Below are 7862 nucleotides of genomic sequence, written 5' to 3' on the forward strand. Positions count from 1 at the left end.
TGCCATTTGTCAGTTTGTTGGCATATTTTTGTAGCTATTTAATGCAAGTTAGCACAGGGAAGTTGCACATCTGCCTTACCAGCTTTGTCAGAATGGCATTCTTGTTTCACTCTCACTACTGGTTTTGGTTGCATGAAAACGTGCTGAAATTTCATGGTTATAAAATGGTAATATCTTATATTATTCATGAAAAATTTTAATGCACTTGTATATGAAACGTTAACATTTCATATATAGCAGTGGTATGACAGTAGTATACAAATAATATTAAAGTAATCTATGTATCTTACATGGAATGCATATGAAATTTCATGCTAGTCTATTTCTCATGGTGCATGAAATTTCATACATAATTCATAGTTAAATTATGCATGGAAAGTTTCAACTTTTATATGAACTCCGTATGGTATTAGTCTTACTTAACATATGAAATTAACTTTTCATATAGAAGATATACATGAAAGTCTATAATACACATAGTACTAAATATGTAAGTTATAATTAAGGCTGATCACATGTACAGTTGTTTCAATGTAGATACAGTTTTGGGAGACAGTCGCATGGATTTGGTGAACTCAACTGTAGCCAGAACATCTTGCAGTTTGATCACCTCTTGAAAGATTGTTGGCTTTCCATTTTCACGTCCCTTCCAGATTTTCCAAGTACCACTGTAACTGCCCACATACCAATCAGTGACAACAGTGATACTGTTAACACTGGTAACACATCCGATCAGCGGCCGTTCTTTGAACTTCATACACCTGACAGCCACAAACTCTCCAACTTTAGGTGGCTACAAAACAAAAGAGTATAGTACAGGTTATGTAGTATTATGTGTCTAGCTATATCCATGCAACTGCACTCAGTCACAGCAAGTGTTTTTCGAAGAGAAATTTTTTTCGCAAAATTCACAGATTGGTGAATATTAAATTTGCAGCTAGCATTGTACAAGTATTAATGCATGCTGTTACATGAAAATTTTCCCCCTCAAAATTTTGGATGGTGGCATGGTGATTCACGAAATATTTCCCCTCGATAAAATCCCGCTATAGGGTAGCTACTTGTCAGGTAATAGCTAACTTAGTAATTTTCCTACCACTGAGATTTATCCATTAATACATGTCAATTGTCATAATATTATGTGTACGTCATAAGCCAATGTTATTATAATTATTATACTCACTTCCTTCGAATCTGTTGCTATTTGCCTCATGTGCTCAACAAACTGCTGCTTGTTACATTGTATCCTCTTCATTCTCAACATCTCATATTCACTCATCGAAGTATTTTCAACTGTCAACTCCTCTATATTCTCGGAGCTAGAACCAGACCTGAACAAGAGTGCATGATATTTGCTCAGTAGAACTACATGTTACTGTGCACTTGGACTTCTCAGTAGGCAAAAGACGAGAAACCTTCCATAAGAATATGTCACCCTTCTGTGCAGCATATAACAATCTGTACACATGATAATTGAAATTTCACAAACCTCAAGTTCATTAAAATGCAGTTTCTCTTGTTCTGATTCTGATGGTAGGCTAATCAGTTCCATCCCCTTAGTTTTTTTCGATAGAAACAGCACCTTTGAAAATAATTTATAATCCTCTGAAATGTATAGAAAACAAATAAATTATATAACTAGTATATGTACACATACCTTTGGAGTTCATCTTCAAGAAAATACCCTTTCCAATTTCCTTCTTGTCTGGAAGAATTATGGAAACCTTATTGCTAATAGAGAGACCACAACACAATAAGATATTTGAAATAGTTCAATTACCCAGGGTGAGGTCTGTCATCTGAGTTAGGTGTATCATCTGCCACAACAATGGATTCCGTAGGTCTCAATGGTTCTAAGGTAGGCCACGATGGGATAGATGTAAACTCCAATAAGGTTGAAGTAGATCTTAATGGTTCTAAGGTAGGCCTCGATAGGGTAGATATAGATTCTGAAGAGTCTGAGGTTAATGCAGACCCAGGTGAAGTTGAAGTGGCAGTTGATAAACTGGAGGTTGACCCTTCTAATGAACTTGAATCAGATCTAGAGTTTGAAGAAACTGGAGTAGACTTCTTGGTCAGAGACTTGAATGTGGACTCCCCTGATATACGTGGTCGTGGTGTAGCAGCAAGCCTGGGTGCTCTAGATCTGTGAAGAAAGAGTCGACGGTTGATTACAGTCCTGCTAAGCTGAATGGTCAATAGTTGTCGACATCCTTTCAGTTTATCGTACATCAGGAATACCTGCATATCACTTTAAATTACAGCAGAATAACAAACACTAGCTTTGCCTTACAGTTTCAAAAAACTTATCATATTGCCCAGCTGTCAAATTCCTAATGAGAGGTGGATTATTCCAGATACCAGCTGCTTTGGCACTTGTTCTAACCACACTCTGTAAACATAGCAAGACATGACAAGTAATGTAGTGCAACACTTGTATTGAAACATGCTCCAACAGTATGTTCATGTACACAAACAAGCAGTGTAAACAAGCAGTGTAATGTACCGAAACTGTAATTTACATGCTTGACTTACCAATAAGTAGTTCTGTGCTGGAGTGCAATGCGTGTTCTTTTTTTTCTTGGTGAACATTTTTGCAATAGAATAATTTGGCTCCTCCACAGGAACGGCGCTACTTTCTCCAGCTGCAACCGTTTGCGTTAGCAAAGGAAGCAGCATTGCTGCTTGTTCTTTAGTCAGAGTTATGCACCGATACCGATACTAGCATCAGTATCGGGCTTATTTTGATGGTATCAGGCTTGTATCAGTTTAAGTACAAGCTGCCCTATACTACCGATACTCGATAACGTAAGATAATTACTTTTCAAGATGGCGGATACTGAAGCGTTAGTGACATGTGAAAGTAGTATGGCTGTGATAATAGATGTGATAGAAGATGAAATAGAAAGCCACGAAGCCACTGATAGCTATGATAATAGATGTGATAGAAGATGAAATAGAAAGCCACGAAGCCACTGAAAATAGCCACGAAGCCACTGATAGCTACCACGAAGCCACTATACAAACGGAAGGTGAACCGCTAACACTGTGTTCACACGAGCACACTTACTTGGTTTGGTTCGACTCGGCTCGGAACGGTCCCAAAAAGTGCCAGGTTCATACGACTTACTATAGTTCGGTTCGGTTTGGAAATTATAAGCGCGTATTATAAAACATTTGCAAAGATCATTGTGCGTCACGTTACAATGGACCTGTTCCTGTGTTGCTATATCCTTGTGTGGCTCAGAACATTGTCTGCAAGACGACATGCAATGAAAACAAGGCGTCGTCGTCTTCAAGAAGTGCGAAGACGAATCGATGCTCTTCGCAAGCGAGCGAAGAAACGCAGTGCTCTAATAGTACTCGCTATCACCCTGCAGTCTTCACCACCAGTGGAACGACGGTACTGGGTTGTTCCTACAAGGTACTACAGTAATGCAATGTCACCAACTTGAAACTTGATTTTTGATGATATGTGTGTAGAAGTAATAATTATTTTCTGTATGTGTGCCCAGTGTATAATTTTGTTTCAAAGAGATTGTACACCAACACTGTTCACAATATATAATTATATAAATTTACATACATAATATGGCTAGGTCTGACACATGGTGGAATAATGTGGTAATGAGATATTTTACTCACCAAGACTGGCTACAAAATTTCAGAATGTGTAAAGAAACATTTCTTTATATTTGTGACCGCTTACCAACAGAGTTGGAGAGAAGTGACACAGTTATGCGGAGATCACTGACAGTACAAAGGAGAGTGGCGGTCTGTCTGTGGTGTCTGGCTACTCCAATAGAATATCGTACCATAGCTCATTTGTTTGGCATTGGTCGATCAACTGTTTGTGAAATTGTACACGAAACGAAGAAACGCAGTGCTCTAATAGCACTCGCTATCACCCTGCAGTCTTCACCACCAGTGGAACGACGGTACTGGGTTGTTCCTACAAGGTACTACAGTAATGCAATGTCACCAACTTGAAACTATTGTGAAGGTGCTTATGAAGGAGTACATAAAGTTCCCATCTGGTGATGACTTGGATCGTGTGGTGGATGATTTTAAAACTAAATGGGGAGTACCACAAAGCTTTGGCACTGTTGATGGGTGCCACATCCCAATTTGTGCTCCAAGTGAACAACACACTGACTATTATAACCGGAAAGGCTGGTATTCAATGATTGTTCAGGGACTTGTTGATGCTAACTATCGCTTTCGGGATATCTGCATAGGCTGGCCTGGAAGCGTCCATGATGCTGGAGTTTTTGCACAATCTAATTTATACCAAAAAATTACACATGGAAACTTAATTCTAAATAAATCAGTATTTATTTCTGGAGTGAATGTTCCACTGTACATGATAGGGGATTCTGCATATCCTATGAAGTGTTCCACTGTACATGATAGGGGATTCTGCATATCCTATGAAGTCATGGCTCATGCACACCAGCGGAACTATAATTACAGGATATGCAGAGCCAGAATAGTGGTTGAAAATGCATTTGGATGCCTCAAAGCACGATGGCGCCGTGTACTAAAGAGGAATGACATGAACGCGGATAATATGCTGTGACATGTGTACTCCACAATATATGTGAGGTTCACCATGAGCACTTGACCAACCTCCAACTGCGACAACCAGAGACACCTCAGCTGGGTCACCACATATCATAAGAAATGCGCTAGTTAGTTATTTCCAAAGTAACTAGCGTTGCACATACACATATATATTTGTTGTCAACACTCACCAACATGTGCATGTACAAACATTATGAATCATGATACCTAACAAAGTCATCACTACTGTTTGGTATGTTCACCTACAAGCCAACTTGAGTGGCGTCTGGATCATAGCCATCATACCCATAAGTAGAATGCATGGGGTATGATGGAGCAACAGGTGGCAACATACCACGACTGTTGCGAGTCAACATGTTCATCATTTGGAGCTAAAACTCTCTCTCCTCCCTTCTCAATTGCGCATCCATCTCTATCTGTTTATCTTCCAGCCTGGCTCTCTTCATCTCAAGCTCCATAAACATCTTATCACTCTTTTCTTGCATTCCAATAAATTTATCCATCATTTCTCCTACCTTATCTACCTTTCCCTTCTTTCGTTTTCTGCTTGTTGCTTTCTCAATCACCGTTCCATCACTCCCTTTTGTTTGCTCCTGAGAAGTGGTTGCTACATCACCACTAGCATCAGTGACATCGGTGCTGGTTGGACTGGGAACAGTGTTGTCGGAACTATCCAGATTAGTAGGAGTGGCTCCCATTTCTGGTTGCGTCTGCTCGTCATCTTGAGTATCCTGCACTTGGGAATCCTCTAGAGTGTCAACCACTACAGCAGGCTGTGTAGATGGCTTGTGCCCTAGCACAGTGTCCATGGCATCGAAGTAATCCCATTCAAGGATACCTTCCCTCCCCTGTCTGCTTTCTCTTGTCACTGATTTTCTTGTGTTCTGCCTTAAGTTTCTTTAATTTCTCCCGGCACTGTTCATAAGTGCGATTGTAGCCAGCTGCAGATAGCTCACGCGATATTTTGGTGTAAACTTGACGGTTTCTTTTGCATCCTTCTAACTGGGCCTGTATGTTTTCTTCGCTCCATATGCTAATCAGCTTGAAGGTCTCCTCTTTGCTCCAGTATGCCATCAGGAGTGGCAGTCGCTAAATCAAAGTGCGTTAACAAAGAAGAATACTCGCGCACGTGTGAAACAGCTGGTGTCTTGAACCCTCTTTGTGGCACGGTTCGCTGTTCATACAGCACTGAACGAACCAAACCGAACCGTGCGAAAGCGAGTTGCCTGGTTTGTGTAGCCAGGCTAGTTTGGTTTGGAACGGTTTGGTATTTCCCCTGTTCACACGCCAATTTTTAACGAACCGATCCAAGCCAAACCAAGCCGAACCAGGTAAGCGTGCTCGTGTGAACGAGGTATAAGTGTTGATAAAGGAGTAAAAGAAAGGAAGAAAACCAACGAGATATGGAAATATTTTAAAGTCGACAAGAGCGACAATAAAAAGGCGATATGTCTTACTTGTGAGGGAAAAGTTTCTCGAGGAGGAAGTGTTTCAACCAAATTCAACACAAGCAACCTTCGTAAGCATTTGATGGTACACACGGATCAATTTCAAAGTCTTTTAGAAGAGGAGAAGAGAAGAAAGGAAAAGCCAAAAAAAGCTGAAGGAGTTGCATTGAAGCAAGAAACATTGAAATCCATGGTAGAAAAACACACAGTGTACAGTGCAAATAACCCAAGAGCAAAGGCTATTACTTACTGTGTAGCTGAAATGATCTGTACTGACTTACAGCCCTTTAGTATTGTCAGTGGTTAGAGCATCTGCTGGCTTAACTTGAGCCCAGGATATGTACCAACAGTTCTCAGAGGCTCTTATTCCTGAGATTTTTACAAAAGTCAAATGGAATCTCTGAGCTTTTGAGTTTGGCTAGCTACATCACTCTGACCACAGATATATGGTCAAGTATCAATTGCTCTCATTTCTTAGCTTGACAGCACATTACATTGTGGAAAGTACAATGGAAAAGAAAGATGTCATATTGTGTGCTTTTGAAATTCAATGAATCACACACTGGTGTTAATATAGCAGCTGATATACTATCTCATTTTCGCCAATGGGAGATAGAAGACGAAATAGTGTTTGTTTTACGAGACAATGCTTCTAATATGGAGGTTGAATTCTGCAAACCTCAAATCATTGCCATGCTTGGCGCACTCTCTCCACTTAATCATCAGGATGGTGTTTTACTGCAACCTGCAGTGCAGCAGTTATTAGCCACTGTTAGATCCTTAGTGGGTCATTATCATCATTCCAATTCATCATTTCAAAACTTCAAGAAAATACAATCACAGCTCAACTTACCTGACCATGTCCTTATGCAGGTGTTATCACTAGATGGAACAACTCCTATTATATGTTAGAAAGGTTAGTAGAGCAGAGGAAAGCCATACTTTTTTCTCATAATCTAATGTCAGTATTAAAAGCCTTGCATTTGCTCCCTCCACGGTCTCCGTGCTCACTATAATCCCGTACATTGTAAACTGGTCACTACTACTCCATTTTTGAGAATTGTCATTGTCAAGTTTGGTGTATTTTATCTCTCACTTTCTTGTGTTGTTCGCGCAACTTCTTAATCTTTTCTCTACACTGTTGGTAAGTTCTTGTGTAACTTTCTTTTAGCATTAACGTGGCAATCTTTTCATAAACTTAATTGTTGCATTGATTAAAATATTATTAGGTATTGTTTTGTTATTGTAAACAAAATATTTAAGCTGGTACAAAAACTGTTTTTGATTCAATTAATTACAACACTAGTATCTATAACTTTACCACCCATTTGGCATCTGCTGAGGTAGAAAAATAACACGAAACTACTCCAACTATGGGATGTTTGACAACCTTTAGTTGCTGCGATGGTTACCCCTGTACATGTGTTTAGTTAATGTATGTGAGCATGGTGGTTTCTGCCGCACCTATCAATATAGTGAACGTCTCACCTTGTCTGTAATCTCTAATATCTATGACCTCTCCACCACATGCTTGTCCAACACAGATTTGTTACCTTTTTTATTTATTTATTTTATAGATGTATTAACATCAGGTCACTGGTCTCTCTTAAAGAATCTAAGGGACCACAAGTTCCAGGACCTTGCCAAAGTACTACCTACAATCTAAGACCGGCTCTACCACGACTAAATATCTGGGGGCCTTTAGAAGGTGGAAGATCTGGGCAGTTGCCAATTTTTCCTGCTACAGCCACTCACGTGGCCCTTTATCTACAGCACCTGGGGAAGACCAAGGGTTCAAGAGCGGCAACAGAGGAAGCAGTAAATGGAATA

The 7862-nt window shown here is 39.9% G+C and overlaps 1 long non-coding RNA gene across 1 annotated transcript; it reads right to left on the minus strand.

Moving 5' to 3' along the window:
• Nucleotides 1–510: 510 nt before the first annotated feature.
• On the minus strand, nucleotides 511–2087 carry LOC136246077 (uncharacterized). The gene is made up of 4 exons (XR_010696232.1): nucleotides 1658–2087; nucleotides 1490–1605; nucleotides 1184–1439; nucleotides 511–793 (listed from the first exon to the last, which is right to left on the minus strand). It is a non-coding gene; the product is annotated as an uncharacterized lncRNA (long non-coding RNA).
• Between the last annotated feature and the right edge of the window lie 5775 nt (nucleotides 2088–7862).

The sequence above is a fragment of the Dysidea avara genome, chromosome 15 (assembly GCF_963678975.1).
Source record: "Dysidea avara chromosome 15, odDysAvar1.4, whole genome shotgun sequence".
Classification (NCBI taxonomy): domain Eukaryota; kingdom Metazoa; phylum Porifera; class Demospongiae; order Dictyoceratida; family Dysideidae; genus Dysidea; species Dysidea avara.